The 23,213-nt window shown below is 42.6% G+C and overlaps 1 long non-coding RNA gene across 2 annotated transcripts in view; it reads right to left on the bottom strand.

Annotated features, from left to right (window-relative positions):
- Positions 1 to 12,395, bottom strand: part of LOC122541984 — a 32,787-nt gene extending 20,392 nt beyond the window's left edge. The window contains exons 1-3 of one of the 2 annotated variants that reach the window (XR_006309736.1): positions 12,344 to 12,395; positions 7,128 to 7,220; positions 2,976 to 3,109 (exon numbers count right to left, since the gene is read on the bottom strand). This is a non-coding gene — a long non-coding RNA (uncharacterized LOC122541984). Of the gene's footprint in view, positions 1 to 2,975; positions 3,110 to 7,127; positions 7,221 to 8,153; positions 8,245 to 12,343 lie in introns of those variants that run through there. The other variant, XR_006309735.1, reaches the window with a different exon arrangement.
- Between the last annotated feature and the right edge of the window lie 10,818 nt (positions 12,396 to 23,213).

Genomic DNA, 23,213 nt, shown 5'->3' with positions numbered 1-23,213 from the left:
TCTTCCTGACCTCTCCGCCCCACCCCCACTCCGGCCTATCACCCTCACCTTGACCTCCTTCCATCTATCGCATTTCCAACGCCCCTCCCCCAAGTCCCTCCTCCCTACCTTTTATCTTAGCCTGCTGGACACACTTTCCTCATTCCTGAAGAAGGGCTTATGCCCGAAACGTCGATTCTCCTGTTCCTTGGATGCTGCCTGACCTGCTGCGCTTTTCCAGCAACACATTTTCAGACTGAGTCTTGCCCTGACCAATAAAGGCAAGCATGCCATACACCTTCCTTACCACCCTATCTACATGTGTGGCCAATTGCAGGGAGCTATGGGCTTGAACTCCAAGAATCCCAATCAGAGTGAAAGAGAAATACAATTTCTATTTTATTTGCAAATTTACAAAAAATACAGACTTTTGTTCAAATTCTACCTACCTGTCTTGATTCCCATTGCTTCCAGCTTAGGTAGAAGCACTTCATGAGGAATTTTTAAAAAACTTTTGCAAAAATTTAAAATAGTGAGCTCAGCTAAATGGTGAGGAGGTTTGTTAGGTATCATTTTTGTTCTAATCAATGGTGCTTTTATAAATCAATTAATGTTATTTGGTACTCCTACTGTCCATTCCTTTCAAGGGCTTACATGATTCCTCTGATTCCTCTGATATTGGTATTGAACAGTTAGGCCTCTTGTTACTTGGGGAAGTTTTGTAGTGCAGTACATTTTAAAAAGGAGATAAGGACAACTTAACTGCACAGAGAGTGGTTAGTGTGTAGAATGAACTCCCAGAGGAAGTGATGGATGCAGGTACAGTTACAATGTTTAAACGACATTTCGATAAGTACGTGAAGAGGAAGGTTTGGAGGGAGATGGGCCAACCACAGGCAGGTGCGACTAGTTTAAGTTGGGAATGTGGTCGGTGTGCATTAGTTAGACCAAAGGGTCTGTTTTCATGCTGTATGACTCTTTGATTGTGTCTCTGCCATTGAGGCAGAAGTTTTGGGTTCAACCCCAGGTCCTGTTAGCCAAGGAAGGTGCATTCATAACGTGGTCAAACGGGTTGAGTATCAATCTATGAATCCTCCCAAAATATGCCAATAGTTGGTGATATGAATAGGAGAGATTCCTAATCAGGACTTTCTACCATAATTGTCCATCGCTCCAGATCACGACATGCTTGTAAGAAAGCGATGTTGCCAAAGCAACACAGACTCTGAGTGAACTATAACAGACCACCGCTAATTCCTTGGGACTGATTTTGCTTCTTCATTTATTCAGTTCCAGTCATGCAAAATCTTACAAGTAACCAATAACCATTGTAATGAAAGCCAGTGATCTACAGACGTTCTTGCAACAATCTGGAATGTATTCTACCCACTCGTCTCAAATCTATAAAATTCTTAATTACAAAGCTTTCCACTATTTTTGACATTTGACAAGAATTGGACAGAAAGTTAAGACTCTCCTATTTGGTGAGTTGTTCTAGATGGGATGATCATTTCTGTCTTTAAGGTGACCACTTTTTTTTTTATCCTGTAGAAATATAACTTTCTCTCTAACTATTCTATCACTATTAGTCAAGAGTACAGCAGAGCTGGAACATACTGCTGAAGATTTTACCTTGCACTCATCAGTACACATGCAAGAATGCCAAATTTCAAAAGGAACAATAACTTATATGGTTTTGAAAAAAGACATTGATTCATTTGTTAGTCAACTCTGTTAACTTAAGGTATTGCAATGGAGAATGTAGCAGAGATCTACTGTCCACTTATGTTTAATTCACAATGCTTGCTCATGTCTCCTTTTCTCCTGCAGAGAATAGGTCCCAGCATATGAATATATGTAGCTTATATCAAACTTCTGAGGCAGTCTGCAGTCCAACTGATAATCCTAAATTGATTGTTATTGTTATTCTTAGCACACTCAGGACAGTTTAGCAAGAATCATCCAATCACAGAATCAGATTTAACATTAGATACTTGAAAAACTTTAATAGCATGGCTTTTTTCCAAACGGCAATACTATTGCTTGTAATAAATTTGAAAAAAACGTTAATATTTTTGGTATCTATCTATAAGCTTAATTTGAACTTCAGTTGGCAAGCAGCTTTCACAAATGCTATTTAATGTGGTCCTCAGTACCATTCAGACACACCTCTGGTTAGTTACTGCATGCATGGTCAGTAATGCCAGGGACAACCATATTGTTATAGACCAGACCAGACTCCCTCAAAATATTTTAAGTGGGTAGCCTAAACCCTAATATTCTCTTAATTCAAACGTAGATGTGAAGTGCCATGCTCCAGATGTGATGGGACCAGTCAAACTACTTGTTGTTAAAACAAAACACAATTTATTTTAACATTATAATTAAAATACAAACAAAAGAAAGAGGAATTTAGAATAACTTAACCATTGGAAAACTTAAGCAAATAATAGATACAGTACTTATTACTAATTAACTGTTCCAATACAGTTACATCCCATAAACACACCCCTTGGCAAAAAGGTAGTTTCAGACACAGATTCTTACATGCAGTTCTCCAATCCAGGAGGAAAAATCATCAAGAGAAAATTCAGAGAAAGTAGCAACTAGAGACATTCACTGAAGCTTCCAACTCTTTTGAGGCCCCAAAGGCTTCTGCTTAAAACTGAAACTAAATACTAAAGAAAGCTAGAAAGTCTGGTCTGTGAGAGCTGGCCACGTCCAGGCTGTTTCTACTGTTCCAACTTAAAAATAAACCCAAGGCCTCACAAGTTGTTTACTTTTCCAAAGACAGCTCAGCACCTCTGCCTTACAATCTTTCTTAAAAAAACGGACAAAACAATCTCTTAAAATGACAACATTCTTTGAATGAATACTATTTTGGAAAGAGTGCAGTTTTGGAATATGTACGTGTTTGGTGTGTGAATCTGTGTGTTCACTTTTGAAGTATGCACGTTAATAATGTGGTAGCAACTTTACAGGACTGGCTTACTCACAATTGGTGATCCTGGGATTCATATCAGATTGACACTGGCAAATCCCAAACCTGGGAGGAGGAGTGACAAAGAAGGCAGTAATGACCAGTACAGCAAGCTGGAAGAGGGCACAGAGGGCAGTACCAAACTTGAGTCTGCAGGAAGAGAATGTATGCAGGATTTCACAAAGTAACAACATGACAGGCCACATTTCAAAAGCAAAACAATCACTTACCTATTCAACCCGTTAGAATCAAATATGGAAAGATTGCGCCAGCTTTAGATATTTATGTCCCTGCCACTTTCCAAACTGCTTCTGATGATACCTGCAACATGAGCTGGCTTCCTGTGCACACGGTAATCTGGCAAATTCCCAATGCTCTGTTTGCTTGGCATTATCAGCTCATTACCTTCCTTACAGACGATGACAAGCAGTGGGAAACATCCCTGGGATTTACTTGCATCATTTCATTCCAATGGTTGCAGGATGATATATACATTGACTGAATGATTCCATCATGAACCAGCCCAAAAGTGATTACTGACAGGAAACCAAGAGGGAAATCAGGAGGGCAAAAAGAGGACATGAGATAGCTTTGGCAAATAGAGTTAAGGAGAATCCAAACAGTTTTTACAAATATATTAAGGACAAAAGGGTAACTAGGGAGAGAATAGGGCCCCTCAAAGATCAACAAGGCAGCCTTTGTGTGGAGCCACAGGAGATGGGGGAGATACTAAACGAGTATTTTGCATCAGTGTTCACTGTGGAAAAGGACATGGAAGATATAGAATGTGGAGAAATAGATGGTGACATCTTGAAAAATGTCCATATTACAGAGGAGGAAGTGCTGAATGTCTGAAATGCATGAGGTGGTTAAATCCCCAGGACCTGATCAGGTGTACCCTAGAACTCTGTGGGAAGATAAGGAAGTGATTGCTGGGCCTCTTGCTGAGATAATTGTATCATCGGTAATCACAGATGTGTTGCAGGAAGACTGGAGGTTGGCTAACGTGGTGCCACTATTTAAGGACAAGCCAGGGAACTATAGACCAGTGAGCCTGATGTCGGTGGTGGGCAAATTGTTGGAGGGAATCCTGAGGGACAGGATGTACATATATTTGGAAAGGCAAGGACTGATTAGGGATGGTCAACATGGCTTTGTGTGTGGGAAATCATGTCTCACAAACTTGATTGAGTTTTTTGAAGAAGTAACAAAGAGTATCGATGAGGGCAGAGCGGTAGACGTAACCTATATAGACTTCAGTAAGGCGTTCAACAAGGTCCCCCATGGGAGATTGGTTAGCAAGGTTAGGTCACATGGAATACAGGGAGAACTAGCCATTTGGATACAGAACTGGCTCAAAGGTAGAAGACAGAGGGTGGTGGTGGAGGGTTATTTTTCAGATTGGAGGCCTGTGATCAGTGGAGTGCCACAAGGATCAGTGCGGGTTCAACTACTTTTTGTCATTTATATAAATGATTTGGATGTGAGCATAAGAGGTATAATTAGTAAGGTGCAGATGACACCAAAATTGGAGGAGTAGTGGGCAGTGAAGAGGGTTACCTCAGATTACAATGGGATCTTGATCAGATGGGCCAATGGGCTGAGGAGTGGCAGATTTCTGGAGTTTAATTCAGATAAATGCGAGGTGCTGCATTTTGGGAAAGCAAATCATAGCAGGACTTATACACTTAATGGTAAAGTTCTAGGGAGTGTTGCTGAACAAAGAGACCTTGGAGTGCAGGTTCATAGCTCCTTGAAAGTAGTCACAGGTAGATAGGATAGTGAAGAAGGCGTTTGGTATGCTTTCCTTTATTGGTCAGAGTATTGAGTACAGGAGTTGAGAGTTCATGTTGCAGCTGTACAGGACATTGGTTAGGCCACTTTTGGAATATTGCAGCAATTCTGGTCTCCTTCCTATCAGAAGGATGTTGTGAAACTTGAAAGGGTTCAGAAAAGATTTGCAAGGAAGTTGCCAGGGTTGGAGGATTTGAGCTATTGGGAGAGGTTCAATAGGCTAGGGCTGTTTTCCCAGGAGAGTCGGAGGCTGAGGGGTGATCTTATAGAGGTTTACAAAATCATGAGGAGCATGGATAGGAAAAATAGTCAAGGTCTTTTCCCTGGGGTGGGCGAGTCCACAACTAGAGGGTGTAGGTTTAGAGTGAGAGGGGCAAGATATAAAAGAGATCTAAGGGGCAACTTTTTCATGCAGAGGGTGGTACGTGTCTGGAATAAGCTGCCAGAGGATGTGGTGGAGGCTAGTACAATTGCAACATTTAAAAGGCATCTGGATGGGTGTATGAGTAGGAAGGGTTTGGAGGGATATTTGCCAGGTGGGACTTGATTGGGTTGGGATATCTGGTTGGCATGGACCAGTTGGACTGAAGGGTCTGTTTCCTTGCTGTACATCTCTAGGACTCTATGACTATGTTATCTTGTCAGCTGGTTTGCAATATGTCCATGCCATCAAAGGGGCAAAAGGTATTCCCTCTCTGACTGCCTCATGTTACGACCATAACAGGAGGACGCACTGGAAGTCAAATCCCTCCACTCCTCAAACTGTACCAGAAGTGTAATTATCTGATTCAGTCACCAAAATAGACAATTTGTTTCACTTTATTACAGTCATCCAGAGACTTGTACAAGGTTTTTCTTTCAGTGAACTCAAAACTACCTTGCTCGTCAGAAACAAGCTTTGTTTTAAACATGTGGCAAGCTGGCTATCGACACTAGTATTTTACAGAATTACACACGCAAATAGGTAAACAAACAGGACCAGACCCACCTCTCTGCAGAGCAACTGTGAGTGGAAATCTAGGGAAAACCCTGCGATCAAAAGGTGAAGAGTAGAAGGAGGCAGCTTGCTTACAGAGCCTTTGGTTTCTTGTTGATGAAATCACATTGCTATTGGCCACAAAGCGATCAAAGGTCTTCAGCTCAGGTAATAGGTCAGTCAGACATTGGTCTCATGATTGAGATAACAGTTTGGCTTTCAGATTGAGGACATAAGAGATGCGTGTGCCTGGCGCTTTTTCAATTTTCAGTTAATAGCTCATAGAGAAATGTAGCCAACATGCTTTCTTTAAGTGTTATCGATAGAGTGAGAGAGGTAGAGAAATTCTTTGCAATTCAGGAATGGTTCAAATCTTCTATGTTTTACAATACAGAATTCCTCAAAGACATTTTATGGGTTTAAAAAAAAATTAGTCATGGGATGGGGGTGTCACCAGCTAGGCCAGCATTTATTGCCCATCCCAAATTGCCCAGAGGCCAGCTAAGAGTCAACAGCATCACTGTGGGTCTGGAGTCACATGAGGCCAGACCAAGTAAGGACAGCAGTTTTCTTCTCTAAAGGGCATTAGTGAATCAGGTGGGTTTTTCCGACAATGGATTCATGGTCATCATTAGATTCTTAATTCCAAATTTTTATTGTATTCAAATTCCACCATCTGTCACAGCAGGATTTGAACCCAAGCACCCAGAGAATTACCTGGGTCTCTAGATTAATCGTCCAGTGATCATAGCACCATGCCATCGCCATCCCTTTGAAACCATGGTTGTGGCAATTTTTGGCAGATTACACTTGTTTATTCATTAAAAACTTCAGATTATTTTTGTACTTATTTTCCATTATGGAATGCCCAAATATTGCTGCTCCTAAAGCTCAAAGGTATCCTGACCTAACTTTCTTTGGTCCAAACTGGATGATCTCAGACTTGGACTCCATGTGCCACAGTTTTCACCCACTCAGTTAATCACCACAATGGCTCTTTGTATCTTCTTTTGTCCCATCTCCACTATTTACTGTGCCACTTAATTTATAACGTAACCTAGAAACATGGTTTAAGACTGCTTTTCTATGTCATTTATAAAAGTAGTGAAATGCAGTGGCAGCAGTTCAGATCCCAGGCCGAGGGAAATCACCAATTATTAATTTGTTGATTTGTGTACACAACCATTATCCCAACTCCCTAGCTTTTGTCACCAAACCAATTCCCTACCCTTGCCAACAGGCTACCTCGAGTTCCACCCACTTCCATTTTTGTTTGCAGACTCGAGTGGATTCTTATCTAATACCTTCAGAAAGTCCACATAAATGACAGCCACAGAACATTCTACAATCTATCAAGTTCTCATTCTTCTCAAAAAGTGCTAGTTAAATACGGCTTACCTTTAACAATTTCTCTGATCAAATCGCCTTTGTCGAATTGCTCAGCCGCTCTATCAGAAACCATTAGATTTTGGAGATTCTCGGTATTTAATCCTGATAGATGAATTTCAAAGCAGATAAATGTAAGGTAATTCATTTTGGTAAAAGAAACACAGAGACAATTCAGGCTCAATGGTACAACTTTGAGGGGAGTACAGGAATACAGGGACCTCAGGGTTCATGTGCGTAATCCTCTGAAGGTGGTTGGGCAATTTGAAACAATTGTTAAGAAAGCTTATAGGATCCTTGGATTTATAAATAGAGACATAGTGTATAAAAGCAAGGAAGTGATACTATTCCTCTGAAAATCATTGTCAGATGACAATTAGATTATTGGCCACCTTATTTAAGGAAGCATGTTAAAACCCTGGAAAGAGTGCAAAGGAGATTTACTAGAATGATGCCAGGAATGAGGGAATTTAGATAAAGGAAAGATAAATGAAATTGGCTTATTCTCCCTGAAGCAGGGAAGATTAAGGTGAACCTATAGTGGTGTTCAAAATTATGAACAATTTTGACAGGATAAAGAAAGATATTCTGTTTCCACTAGTTTGCATGTCAGTTACTAGGAGTCACAAAAGACCTTTAAAAAATTCAAGATTGTCAGCAAGAAAGCTAAGAATCAGGTGAGGAGAAACTCGTTTACTCAGAGAAATGTTAGGATTTGGGAGAGTGTTGGAGGTGGATTCCACTGGTGTTTTCAAAAGAAAGCTGGATGTATATTTGAAAGTGATGAATTTAGATGGGTATGGAGACATGGCTGGAGAATGGGACAAGCTGTAATAGCTCTTTTAGCTGGTACAGTTGGTACTGCAAAATTCTATGATTCTATGAATCCACTATATTCCTCATTCATATTTTCAAATCTCATAATAAATCAAGTAGATTTCCCCCACTTGATTTTTTTTTCAGTTTTCCTGTATCTCTGGGCTTTATTCTTACATTGCATTCTCTCACTTTTAATTACAAGTTTAAAAAGTGTTTTACCTCCAAAAACAGCAGTAAGTATAGTTAGAATCTTGTTTTTAGACCTTCCCTTCTCCCTATGAAACCCAATATCAATTCAATCATATTATACTTGCTGTTAGCTTGGTGTTCCCTTCATGAACAATCTAACACTATGATCTGGACTTTGGATCCCTTTTCTTATCGCGGACTATGTGTACTTTCATTATGATTTCTGCATGAACCCTCTCCCCTCCTTTTTTATTGATTTAAAGTTATAATCACAACTCAAATTATCGTTTCAACTTGGACCCCTACAGGTCAGCTCCTCCCTGCTCCAAACAAATACCAACACTCCCTGAAAGGGGATCTCTCTTTGCTGCACAGGTTTCCAGCCATGTCATTCCTCTGTCTTCTAAGTTAGCTTCCAACACCTAATACTACCTTAACAGGACCTGCACTTTCCTCTGTCCGGACATGGATCCCATTCTTTTTCTATCGCCTTTGAGATATTCCATACCTTGGCACTAGGTAGGCAAACGACCCTTTGGGATTCTCTGTCAGACTGCAAAACACAATATCTATCCTCCTAATGATTAAACTCCCCCTCACCATATTGCCTTGGTCAGTGTTGTGGCTCTATGTCTGATAGTCTTTCTCTTCAACTTCCCAGAAAGACAAATTGTACTTTGGTCTTTTGCTAAAATCATATAGATCCTTAGTAAGAGCACTTCTGGAGGACAGTGCAGTTATAGTTTCCAATCCTAAGGGAGAATATACTTGTCTTAAAGGTTCACTAGACTGGCTCCAAGGATGAGAGCACTGTCCTATGATGACAGGCCATATAAAGTGGGTAAATATTCTCTGGAGCTGAAAATGTGTTGCTGGAAAAGCGCAGCAGGTCAGGCAGCATCCAAGGAACAGGAGAAGCGACGTTTCGGGCATGAGCCCTTCTTCAGGAATGAGGCCTCATTCCTGAAGAAGGGCTCATACCGGAAACATCGATTCTCCTGCTCCTTGGATGCTGCCTGACCTGCTGCGCTTTTCCGGCAACACATTTTCAGCTCTGATCTCCAGCATCTGCAGTCCTCACTTTCTCCTAAAATATTCTCTGGAGTTGAGAAGAATAAGAGGTGATCTCAATGAATCATATAAAATTCTGAGGGGCCTTAACAGGGTAGACACTAAAAAAACCAGTATCCCTTAGTCAGGGTACCTCAAACATGTAGAGTCTCAGGGTAAGGGGATAAATTATTTAGAATCATAGAATCCCAAAAGTGTGGAAACAGGTCATTCAGTCCATTAAATCCACATCGACCCTCCGAAGAGCATCTCATCCAGACCCCACCCTGCTACCCAATCCCTGTAACTCTGCATTTCCCATGATTAATCCACCTAACCTGCATATCTTTGGACTGTGGGAGGAAACTGGAGCACCTGGAGGAAACCTGCAGACATGGGGAGAAAGTGCAAACTCCACACAAACAGTTGTCCAATGGTGGAATCGAACCCAGGTTCCTGATGCTGGTAGGCAGCAGTGCTAATCACTGAAGCACTGTGCATCACACCTAAACTTATACCCCTCCCCTATCCCTGTAACCCTGCATTTCCCATGGCTAATCCACCTAACCTGCACATCTCTGAACACTATGCACAATTTAGCTTGGCCAATCCACCTAACCTATTTAAGACGGAGATGAGGGAAAACTTCTTCACTCAAAAGGCTTAGGAATTGTCTATTTGAGTGGATTCTGGATACTCATCTTTGAACATTTTCAAGGATGATATCGACAGATTTTTAATCTTTTAGGGAATCAGGTGATCAGGGGAGTGAACAGAAAGTGGAGTTAAGGCAGATGTTGAGTCAGAAGTGTACTGAATGACAGTGTATCAGGCTTGAGGGGCCATATGATCTACACTGCTTATATTTCCTCGCATTAATGTTGCAACATGGGGGTTGAAAGTGGTTGGGAGGCAAGAGTGGAGATAGATGGGAAACAAGCTGACAGGTTTTGGCATAGTGTCTGCTCGAGACTGGAGGTATCCCAGGGGCTCAGCTTTTCACCAGCAATGATCAGGTGAAGGAATTGAGAGCTGTTCATCCAAATTTACAGATGATGCTAAATAACGAGGAGGCAAAGTCAGCTCCGTGGATTGGATCAGGAAGTAACAAAGCAAATTAGTCGGGGAAAACTGCAGCAATGGCGTTCAGACCAAAGAAAGACAAATTGGAATGTTTTCTCAATGGTAAGGATTTACGTTTCCACACATTCAAATCAACAAAGCTGGTGGACAGGTGGAAAAGGTAAGCAAAAATTCAAATAGTACATTGGCCTTTACCTCAAAAAGACTGGGTCACAAAAGAATGAAAGCTATTTGTCAATTTTAAAGAGTTTTTACAGCATCCCATACAGAATGCTGCATTCAGCAACATTATATTAACCTTAGAGAAAGGTCTTAGTGAAGAAAAAGAAGGAAGCATATGTCAGGTGTAGAGATCAAGTGAACCCTTAGAAGAGTATAAATACAGTAGGAGTATACTTAAGGAGATCAGGAGGGCAAAAAGGGGACATGAAATAGCTTTGGCAAACAGGATTAAGGAGAATCCAAAGGGATTCTACAAATACATTAAGGACAAAAGGGTAACTAGGAGAGAATAGGGTCTCTCAAAGTTCAGCAAGGCAGCCTATGTGTGGAACAGCAGGAGATGGGGGAGATAGTAAAACGAGTATTTTGCATCAGTGTTTACTGTGGAAAAGGACATGGAAGATATAGAATGTGGAGAAATAGATGGGGATATCTTGAAAAATTCCATATTACAGAGGAGGAAGTGCTGGACGTCTGAAATGCATGAAGGTGGATAAATCCCCAGGACCTGATCAGGTGTACCCCAGAACTCTATGGGAAGCTAGGGAAGTGATTGCTGGGCCTCTTGCTGAAACATTTGCATCATCGATAGTCAAAGGTGAGATGCCGGAAGACTGGAGGTTGGCAAACTTGATGTCACTATTTAAGAAGGGTGGTAAGGACAAGCCAGGGAGCTATAAATGTCCCATTTGCCAGCCCATGGCCCATATCTCTCGAAACCCTCCCTATTCATATACCCACCCAGATGCCTTTTAAATGTTGTAATTGTACCAGCCTCCACCCTCTGCATGAAAAGGTTATGCCTCAGGTCCCTTTTAAATTTTTCCCCTCTCATCCAAAACCTATGCCCTTTAGTTCTGGACTTCCCGGCCCCAAGGAAAAGACCTTGTCTATTTACCCTATCCATGCTCCTCATGATTTTACAAACCTCTATAAGGTCACCCCTCAGCCTCCAATGTTCCAGGGAAAACAGCCCCAGCCTGTTCAGCCTCTCCCTGTAGCTCAAACCCTCCAACTCTGGCAACATCCTTGTAAATCTTTTCTAAACCCTTTCAAGTTTCACAACATCCTCCCTATAGCAGGGAGACCAGAATTGCACACAATATTCCAAAAGTGGCTTAACCAATGTCCTGTATAGCTGCAACATCACCAAAATAATCTCACCAAAATTGTCCTGTACAGGGCAAAGGTGGAACCTGAGAAAAAGTTGCAGTAAAAATTTGCGTGTGTGCTAATTGGAGACTCACCCCCGCAAAATGCAGCAGCAGTCTTGTTGGTATCCAATCTGGGTGCCCCAGAGAGGGCGGTGTTGGATGGTGTTGGGAGTGGACGAGGGGTGTTGAACGGGGTTGGGGTGCGGGCGGGAGAGGGGTCAGAGGCTAGTGTGCAGTATGCTGCTGCCCCATCTCCTGAAAGGGGAGCGGACTTTACAGAAAACTCCGAGCCTCAGAGGAAAGGCATTGAATCAATTAACTGAATAATCAATTATCCGAACAAAGTTGTGACTGCCCGTCTCATTCGGATAATTGAGGTTCCTCTGTGTAGGGTGACTTGGAGTTTATGGACAAGTGAATGGTGACAGTTGTCATTAGTAGGGTCTGGCAAGAATGCCTGAAACCAAATGGAAAGAGGGGACAGTTGACGGTTATATGTTAATTCAGGGATAACTGGGTGAGAATGAGAGTGGGTGTATGTCTGAGCGGAACAAGTAATCAGTGTGATGGAGTTTTGTGATGCTTTGACTCTGTCTAACCAATCTTTACGCTCTGTTGTTTAACAACTGTTATTCATTAATCCATGTGACAATTAACATTCTCCTGGATTAAGGTCTGCCGATGTCTCTTCTCATGCTGATTGGTGGTTACCTTGTTTTTCTCTCTCTTTTCTTCAATGGGTTTAATATTTGTAACCCTCCAATTCTTTGGTTTTCCTTCAATATTGAAGATAATAGGGAGGTTGTGGCCAAAATCTAGATTAGAAAGTTAGGTTGAAGAGTTGTTCCATCACAGATTAACCTTACTCCCATCATCTTATTGAACTATGGTCAATTGTTCGATAATTACCGTTTGTACTCATGTAAAAGTCAAACTTTTTAGACTATTTTTAAAGGTTCAACTAAAATATCGAGTAATACAACGGGTACAAGTTTTGAGGGGCTGAGATTCATGTTGCAGTTCGAAATACCAAATTATTAGCAGAAGTCGATTTGATCGCACAACTGATCCCAGGTAAAGAAGAAAAACACAATGAATTGTTGTGTCGCCATAGTCTTACCAGACCATAGGGGCTGCTCTCTTATTAGAGAGAAGCAACTGGTGGTGATTTAACCTGAGGCCCACCGGACCTCAGGCAAGGGAAGAGGTTGAAAAGGAGAGTCCTTCATGGCAACCTCAGATCGGTGATAGGAATTAAACCCACGCTGTTGGCATCACACTGCTCTGCAAACCAATCATCCAGCCAACTAAGTTAAACCAATTCCCACAATGAATTACCGTAAAGGTAATTATCAGATAAAAGCAAGAGAAACAAGAATGAATTACTGGTAGGAAATTTTATTTATACATACCAGTACGAGAATTTAACATGTCAAAGATTCATTGAAATCTTGCAAAATCACACTGTTCAACATCGTCTTGGCCTGGTATAATGGCACACTTAAAATGAAACATTTATTAAATTCTGAATGTGTAAGCATCTTGAACCTTCCCGCCAAATTCTTTTTGTTTCCATCCCATTTACTCACGTATTCTATGAACCTCACCAACATAAACAAATTTGTAAAGAATTAAAGATATATGTAGCTAATATATGTCACTTTTATTCAGATGTAATGGCACAGTTAAAATAATTAATTTTTTAACGATATTAACTTTTGGATGTACAGTGAACGAAGTGCGATAAGTACCGATAGACTTAGTACGAGTCTGAATGAATGAATGAATGAATCAAAACGTGCTGTTGGAAACCAAATGGGCTAAGTAGAGTTGTGAATGAATGAATGAATAAAGACGCAATATAATAAACAAAGAGCGATGAGTAGAGTTATCGGTATGACTGAATGAATGCGATTTTGTTTAAGTGGGTTAATGGGGACATACAAGAGGCTTGCAAGAGGTTCCCTTTGCAAGAGGTTTATAATGCAACATAGTAGGGCTGACTTTAACACGAGATATATGGAAAATACAAGATTTTTTGGCCAAAAATAAGGTGTCAACTTTTACATGAGATTGACTTTTACACGAGTGTATACGGTAAATTTTCACTACAGATTTCCAATATTGGTAACTTTCTAAAAAAAAATCTGTTGAAATAATAAGTTCTTCTGAATTTTATTGATTCCTCAGGGTTCTCTGACACTCCTCAATGTGCACTTCCACTCTTCCCAGTGTTATAACCTGCTCTTCACTAGGAGGATGACATTAAATGGATTAGGGGATTCAAGGAATATGTGGCAACAGAATATAGGACTTGTGAGGTCATGTTGTGACTACATAGGACACTGGCTAGGCCTGTTTCAGAGTACTACGTTCAATTCTGGTCTCCCTGCTATAGGAAAGATGTTGTGAAACTTGAAAGGATTCAGAAAATATTCACAAGGATGTTGTCAGGGTTGGAGAGGTTGAGCGATAGGGAGAGGCTGAATAGGCTGGGGCTATTTCCCTGGAGTGTTAAGAGGATGAGGGGTCTTTATAGAGGTTTATAAAATCATGAGGGGCATGGATAGAGTGAATAGCCAAAGTCTTTTCCGCAGAGTGGGGGAATCCAAAACTAGAGGACATAGGTTTAAGGTGATTAGATTAGATTCCCTACAGTGCGGAAACAGGCCCTTCGGCCCAACAAGTCCACACTGACCCTCCGAAGAGTAAACCACCCAGACCCATTCCCCTACTAATGCACCTAACACTACGGGCAATTTAGCATGGCCAATTCACCCGACCCTGCACATCTTTGGACTGTCGGAGGAAACCTGAGCACCCGGAGGAAACCCACGTAGACACAGGGAGAATGTGCAAACTCCACGCAGACAGTCGCTAACCACTGAGCCACCATGCCGCTCCATGAGAGGGAAAAGGTTTAAAAGGGCCTAAGGGGCAACATTTTCACACAGAGAGTGGTGCTTGTATGGAATGAGCTGCCAGAGTTGGTGGTGGAGACTTGTACAAATAAAACATTTAAAAGGCATCTGGATGGGTATATGAATAGGAAGGGGTTAGAGGGATATGGGCCAAATTCCGCAAATGGGACTAGATTAATGTATCATATCTGGTCATCATGGACGAGTTGGACCAAAGTGTCTACTTCCATGCTATATATCTCCATGACTCTATAACGTGGTCTGGAGTTACAGCTAGTGATAGTAGAGGCTCCACATGTCTTTCTGCCACATGACTAACCAGGAATTCTCCCCCCCTTACAATTTGCCAATGGCAAGTGTTGGAAGGATTTTCAGGTTTTAAACCTAAATAAGTTTGGCTGCATTAGGAACAAACGTTCCTTAACCTCGAACCTTGGGTTCAAAGGTTGAGAAAGTACCCGCTGTGCCACAAACAGCTCAAGTCAATTCTGTCTTCACCTGATGTCCATACACAGACCTCCCACAAGGGGTCACTGGACAATGATCTGAAGTAGAAACGTAGCTCGCTTGTTCCTCGAATAAGCAAAGGACACAAATACGTATCACGACAGCCCAGTCCAAGGAAACTTAACTCAGCACAGGTAAGGGACTGAACCTTGGACCTTTCCTAGACTGCATGAGTCAGCCACTTGCTGAATAAGCTGCCTGAGGCATTGAGAAAGCTAATTTGTTTTCCTTCAGATGAGAACCATAAAGCAAACAGTGTTCACAGCAAGACCAGAGAGACAGAAAACACCAACAAAACCAAAGAGTATGCCAATTTGGTGGGAGAACACATACAAAGAGGAAGCAACCAAGGAGAAACAGGGATGTAAACGCAGACAACAAGAGGGAAGAAGATGATGAGTACACAGAAGGGCAGAGAGTGCGTGGAATGTGAAAGAGAAGAAACAGAGAAGTGAGCAAATGAGTAAAAGAGAAACAAGTGGAAGAGACGAATGAAAGGAGTGGGAGAACAAGGTCCGCAACTAATTTTCCCCGATGACACTCACCATTGCTGATTCATGTCTGAGAAGCGACCACTTCACTCAGGTCTGGGAGTCTGCGAGAATCCATGGAACTAAATCCTTTATACAGGTCACCATCTTCAGGAGAAAGAAAGAAGGGCGTACAATGAAAGCGCTTCTCCTTGTCACTGTCACCAATGAAACTAATAAGAGCTGGGTATAACAGGAACTCCCAAACTCTTCTGGTCAGCATTCATCAAACAAATGATGGGTTTTTCAAGAAATGTGCTTTAATGGCTTGGACTTCACACAAAGTAACTTAGAGCGGAAATGCGTCACAGGACGATGGCAAAAAGTCTTTCTCCAAATAGAATTAGAACTAGGTTTGTTGTTATATCTTTCACAAATACAATGAAAAGTTTACAGTTTGCCATTGGAATGCACTGGAATGATTTTCAGCTTTAAACCTAAACAGGCTTGGCTGCATTAGAAACAAACATTCCTTAACTCAGAGCCTCAGGCTCAGAGATAGAGATATTACCCACTGTGCAACAAACAACTCAAGTCAATTCTATCTTCACCTGACATCCATACACAGACCTCCCACAAGGGGTCACTGGACAATCGGCACCATCTGAGGTGCAAAGGTACCTAGGAAGAGATCCTTGGGAATAAATTAGAAGAATAAAGAAGTAGAAAGTTCAGAATTACAGTCTTTCCTAGCAGAGCAGATGAGTCCCTGTTGGCCTCAAGCCTGTGCTGGCTTCACCTCGAGGCCGGGGGTCAGCACTGGCTTCACCTCGAGGCCAGGAGTCATCACTGGCTTCACCTCAAAGCTGGGGGTCAGTGTTGGCTTCACCTCAAGGCTGGGTGTCAGCGCTGGCTTCACCTCGAAGCTGGGGGTCAGCGCTAGTTTCACCCAGAGGCTGCGGGTCAGCACTGGCTTCACCTCGAGGCCGGGGGTCAGCACTGGCTTCACCTCGAGGCCGGGGGTCAGCGCTGGCTTCACCCAGAGGCTGCGGGTCAGCACTGGCTTCACCTCAAGGCCGGGGGTCAGCACTGGCTTCACCTCGAGGCCGGGGGTCAGCACTGGCTTCACCTCGAGGCCGGGGGTCAGCACTGGCTTCACCTCGAGGCCAGGGGTCAGCGCTGGCTTCACCTCGAGGCCAGGAGTCAGCGCTGGCTTCACCTCAAAGCTGGGGGTCAGCGCTAGCTTCACCTCAAAGCTGGGGGTCAGTGTTGGCTTCACCTCAAGGCCGGGTGTCAGCGCTGGCTTCACCTCGAAGCTGGGGGTCAGCGCTGGTTTCACCTCGAAGCTGGGGGTCAGCGCTGGTTTCACCCAGAGGCTGCGAGTCAGCACTGACTTCACCTCAAGCCGGGGGTCGGCACTGGCTTTACCTGAAGGCCAGGGGTCAGTGCTGGCTTCACCTCGAGGCCGGGGGTCAGCACTGGCTTCACCTCGAGGCCGGGGATCAGCGCTGGCTTCACCTCAAGGCCGGGTGTCAGCGCTGGCCTCACCCAGAGGCTGCGGGTCAGCACTGGCTTCACCTCAAGGCCGGGGGACAGTGCTGGCTTCACCTCAAAGCTGGGGGGTCAGTGCTGGCTTCACCTCAAGGCCGGGGGTCAGTGCTGGCTTCACCTCAAAGCTGGGGGGTCAGTGCTGGCTTCACCTCAAGGCCGAGTGTCAGCATGGTTCACCTCGAGGCCTGGGGTCAGCACTGGCTTCACCCAGAGGGTGCAGGTCAGTGCTAGCTTTACCTTGAGGCTGCGGGTCAGTGCTGGCTTCACCTTGAGGCCGGGGGTCAGCGCTGGCTTCACCCAGAGGCGGAGAGTCAGCGTTGGCTTCACCTCGAGGCCATGAGTCAGTGCTGGCTTCACCTCGAGGCCGGTTGTCAGCTCTGGCTTCACCTCCAGGCCATGATTCAGTGCTGGCTTCGTCTCAAGCCCGGAGGTCAGTGCTGGCTTCAGCAGGATTCCGTGATGGATTCACCTTGGACATCACTAATGCAGCCCGAGGATTGGAGCTAAGAAGAAATTTTTTAAAAACATAGAAGGGAAAGAAAGGGAAAGAAATGGACAGAATGGATGAGTTCCAGCTGAAGAGTCCTACTTTACCACCATCCTGGATTTTGAAATAGCCTACGTTTTATAAAACAAAATGCATGTACTATCTACAATATACATCAGAAGAAAAACTATTAAAACAATGTGTTAATTCGAGTCAGTTCCACTTTCATCAGTCTCTGCATGTGTATTGCAGACGAAGTCTTTAAATTGTGCAGGTCTCCTAATGGAACGGGTGCATAATGTTATTCACTGTTCCTCTGGCATCTGTTCATTTCTGGGTCATGTCCTTTTTCTGGGGAGTGATGCTCTCATAGTAAATGTTTTGCTCATAGCTAATGCTGTTATTCCATGGAAACAGTGGACCTCTGAGGCAGATTCCTGATGAAGGGCTTATGCCTGAAATGTTGATTCTCCTGTTCCTCAGATGTTGACTGACTGGCTGTGCTTTTCCAGCACCACACTCTCGACTCTGATCTCCAGCATCTGCAGTTCTCACTTTCTCCCTCTGAGACAGGTAGTCATTCTGAGCATTGCATTGGCACCAAGGTCATTGAGATCTGCTGTAGATAGTGAAGGAACAACTTCTCCAATCGTATGTAGACATGTGCAGCTGCAATGGTGTATTTGCCGTTCACATTTACCACATACGATTGGGATAAGAAATGTTGTTGTGAACATTGAGTATTAGCACTCTGCTGTCCAATGCTCAGTTCTGGCAGTGATGTGGCAATTTCATCATTTGGGCGGCACAGTGGCTCAGTGGTTAGTACTGCTGCCTCACAGCACCAGAGACCTGGGTTCAGTTCCCGCCTCAGGCAACTGTCTGTGTGGAGTTTGTACATTCTCCCCGTGTCTGTGTGGGTTTCCTCCCACAATCCAAAGATGTGCAGGTTAGGGAATTGGTCATGCTAAATTGCCCGTAATGTTAGGTGAAGGGGTAAATGTAGGGGAATGGGTGGGTTGCTCTTTGGAGGGTCAGTTTGAACTTGTTGGGCCGAAGGGCCTATTTCCACACTGTAAGTAATCTAATCTTAAAGTGAAATTTTAGTTTCTGTAATTTCACCTTTGTTTTTTTCCTCTTGCCTGTTACCACTTCAGATTTTTTTTTTTTAGCTAATGGAAGAGTGGTTTGAATGTGAAGTGACATTAGTCTTTGTATTGGATTACTTTCCATGCATTCAGTAAGTTTATTTCTCCACTCAAGGTATGCCCTGTATAAATGTGTGTTGGATTTGCTCAATTTCTTTATGATACTTTTGGTGATTTTCTCTGCCACCTCAGCTTTTCCCTTTGACTGGATATTATGAAGAGATGATGCATGGTGTTGAACCTCCTAATCCTTTCTGAAGTGGCTGAATTCTTCAGTCATCTCATTGCAATGTTTGGAATGCTTTAGGAGGGAAAGTGTGCTATCAGATGCACAACAATCTCATTGACATCGGCAAGTTTAATTCTCAGTGGTCAGAATAGTAGTCGATAGTGTTACAGGATGTGTCTTTAAGAAGGATTTGTTCTGCCATGTTTCTTTTGAAAGCAAGTATTGTCAACTTGGAGAACCGTCTGATCTGAGCCCAGCTAGCTTTGTTATTTTTTTAAATGGTTGAACAATAGAGGCAGCATGGAGGGGTGGGTCAAATTCCCACAGAACCAGAATTTTTGTTTAACTTTCTGCAGTTGCTGAGGGGTTGAAGTTGGATATGGAAGTTGTTATTCCTCTCTCTGTTTCAGCTAAAAGCTTGGGTTCTCTTCCTACTGTTTGTCTCACAGGTGATTCTATCTGTTTTACTGAGTTTGCTTTTGCCAAGGGTTTTTTTTAATGGGATGTTACTACATTGGAATACTTGCTGTTTGGTAGTTAAATAATCTACTATTTTAAGAATTTCAGTCAAGTTAAGTTATTCTAATTCTTTCTTTTGTTTGTATTTTAACTACAGTGTAAGAATAAAGTGTGTTTTGCTTCAAGCCTGATAGTTGTGACCAATCGAAGTGAACCCAGAACACGCCTTACACTTGTTTAAAAAATAACAAAGTTGAGATCCAGGCTATCTTTTTCATCTACTTGAAGGGGTTTGGTCTGGTTCATAACAACAGTGAAAAGTTATCAGTTCCTGTGAGAATAGAGGTCTATTTCAAGTGACGGTTTCTGGAGATGCAGAAATTCACTAAAGCCCCTTAGACATCACCTTCCAAACCCACAACCACTTTCCTCTGAGAAGGACAAGGGCAGCAGATACATGAAAATCTCACCACCTGCAAGATCCTTCCTTAGCCACTTACCATCCTGACTTGGAAATACATTGCCAGTGATCCAGTATAGCTGGGTCAACATCATGAAATTCTCTCTCGAATGGTTTTGTGGGTCTACCGACAGCACATGCATTGCAGCGGTTGAAGGAGGCAGCTCACTAGCACATTCTCAATGGTAACTAGGAATAGGCAATAAATGCTGGCCTAGACAGCAAAGCCCATGTCCCACGAATGAATAAATAAAAATCTCCATTCTCGGCAGGACCAGTGCAGTAACTTCAGGTCATTTTCCAAATACCTAATCATTTGCATCATTATGTGCTTCATGGCAAAGTGATTATTTCTCATATGAGAGTGAGATAGGTGATTGGACCACAGTTGAACCTAACTCTATCCTGCATCAAGGATAACTATTTATCCTTTCCTTTCAAGGAAGTACAGAGCCCAGCTATAATTCCCCAGTTACTGAAATCATCTCACTGAGCACAAACCCACCTCCAGGTTCAATGCCCTGCACATTTTTAAACACACTTGCCTTGCTGTTGCTACCTGCAGCACCTTGGGCCAGGAGATCTGTCATGCTAATGTGATTTGTGCCATTCTCGCACATCTACTGTGACACACTCTGCAACATCTGCCATTAAAGTACACCTAGGTTAACACCACTTTCTGCAGTCCCTTCACTTTAACCTCTATGAGAGATTTCTACAGCTTTGCAGTTCTGCTCAAATGGAATGAAAATACTCACTTACTTTTGTGGCTGTCACTTTTAAGAATTCCTTTTGTATTTGCAAGCACCTCTTCACTTGTCTTAGGGTCTGCAGAGGGAAATTTAAGAATAGCGTCTTAGCACCCATGTTTCAAAAATGCCTCTATTTTCTTCCAGAGATTTACTTCTTGTCTAGTTTTCTGAGACATGTAAGAAAGAGGTTGGAACACAACATCTTTTAAGTCATAATTATTCACCCACTTGCACTTACAATATGGTCAATCTCCTCTGAGGTCTTCGCGAGAAATGCACTCCCTGACATAATCTGGAGACAGAAAAGCTGGTTGCCAAGTTTCTCTTCATAAAAGTAAGCTTGTGATGGTGAAACATTTTTAAGAGGACATAAGAGACACTGTAGAAATACAAATTGCTTTTTGTTCCCTTTAACGTACTTTCGTTAAATCACGCATGGGACACCATAATGTGTTTTTAGTCCCTATGATTACAGATAAACAGGGCTGCTTTTTGAGAAGGTTCCTCGAGTGGCATAAGTTGCAGTTAGTTGCTTATTATGGAACTCTGAAACAGTGATCACTAAGTCCAAGATTCAATTGCCACATTGTGCTGAGTCAATCACCTTGGTCACAGCACTGCAAAAGGGTGTCATTAAGAGTCAGCTGGAGGAAACATTCAAAATAAAAATATAAACTGTGAAAGGCCAGTTAACATTTTAAAAGGGGAAGGCCAAGCCAAAACTTGAGTGTAGGCCTTCTGTCAAACAACAGCAACATTCAGCCGGATTTCTCTTCCTGATTATTATCCTAGTAGGAAATTCCACACCTGAGGAAGACCAACTATGTTTCACCGCAATGCATTCCAAAATCAGATTGTTGGCAATCCTTTGATTTACATAGGCGTCTCCTTCGGGTCAGAACTACCTACCGCGAGCCTTCATGTGACTGATCTGAACAGGCCAATTCCTGACCACAGATCATTGAACACGAGGTAGTTGGACCTCGTGCAGAATTTGCTTTCTTTTCTGCTGCTGCTCTGTCTCATCATGAAGATGCTGAGTGTCAAAATGTGAGAAAGCTTGAAAGACACGTTATCACATTTTGAACAAGTGATCGATCACAAGATCCACTCAGTTAATGGTTCATTCTGTCCTTCTTCAATTACAGCTTCAGAGTGCCTTTGCAACATTTTCCTAACCTCCGCTGGATCACTGACCTTTTGAGTGATGACAGAATAGAATCTTATTGGGGAGGTGGCTTTCTACTGTTGATTTTGTAGGGTCCTCCTGTTTAACACAGAATATAACAAAAACATTACTTATGAAATTTCTCTCGCACTCTCATATGTCACTGATCCACAATCCAGGTCTCACTACAGTAGGAGAGTCTGGTGACAACTTCACTACATACCAGGATGTGTGTTGACCTTTACTGATAAACACTAGCTGTTGTAGTTTGTAGGAGGTTGAGCTAATGCAGCTGATCTGGCATTGGATTCCTCTCAATGGTGGCCTATTGAGAGAGCTGGCTACTTGAGGCATGGGAAGTATTCTAATCTCCACTTCAATGTACACGACAGGTGGAGTATTTGGCTGACCAGGCATGGGTTGATAGGAGTTTTGTTTTGGCAACATTCAAGACAGGCTGGGTCTCTCATATACAGATTTGAAGAAAGCAAGAGAGGTTTGCATTTCAGGACAGAGTGGGCAACAACACTGGAATCTTCAAGAAATTGTAGATCATAATTATCTACAGTGGTCAGTTTCAGTTTGGCATCAAAGTGAATAATGTTGAAGAGACCTCCATTTGGATGGTATTTAATACCCTCAACAGAGGCTAAAATGTCAATTTTTAAAAAACCTATTCAGGAGATGTGGGCATTACTGGCGTAGCCATCTTTTATTGTCCATCCCTAATTGCCTATGAGAAGGTGGCGGTGAACTGCCTTCTTGAACCACTACAGTGCATATGCTTCAGGCAGACCTACACCACCATTCGGGATGTTGACCCAATGACACTGAAAAAAACAGTAATACATGGTATAGCTACATTCACGATGCCATTAGAGAGCGAGTTCCAAGATTTTGTATCCACAATACTGAAGGAATCCAAGTCAGGATGATTTAAAGGTGCTAGTGTTGAACTGGGGTGGACAAAGTTAAAAATCACACAACACGAGGTTATAGTTCAACAAGTTTATTTGGAAGCACTAGCTTTCCAGGCACTGCCCCTTCATCAGGTGGTTGTGGAGCAGGACCATAAGACACAGAATTTATCGCAAAAGGATTACAATGATATATCATTACAGCTCCATGACAAACAAACTTAGATTAAGTCTTTCTTCTTTTACAGTGCTAGTTCCAGTTCTTTAAATATGTAAATCCTAGAACTCGTTTTAAGTTATATTCTAAAGATAGCTTCAGCTTTTCTAACAATAGGTACCATCTCAACTCAGACAATGCATGAAAAGGGTATGGTTAAAGTCAGACTGTGTCCCACTGCTGAGTCAGACTGGTTCTCTCTCTAAAATGGGTCTTACATGGATTTATGTAGTTTTGGAGCAAAATAAAACGTAATTCTGCAAATATAAATTCACCCCATGTGCTAGAGAGCGAG

The sequence above is a fragment of the Chiloscyllium plagiosum genome, chromosome 39 (assembly GCF_004010195.1).
Source record: "Chiloscyllium plagiosum isolate BGI_BamShark_2017 chromosome 39, ASM401019v2, whole genome shotgun sequence".
In the NCBI taxonomy this organism is placed as follows: Eukaryota; Metazoa; Chordata; class Chondrichthyes; order Orectolobiformes; family Hemiscylliidae; genus Chiloscyllium; species Chiloscyllium plagiosum.
This window is presented reverse-complemented; position numbering and strand designations above follow the sequence as displayed.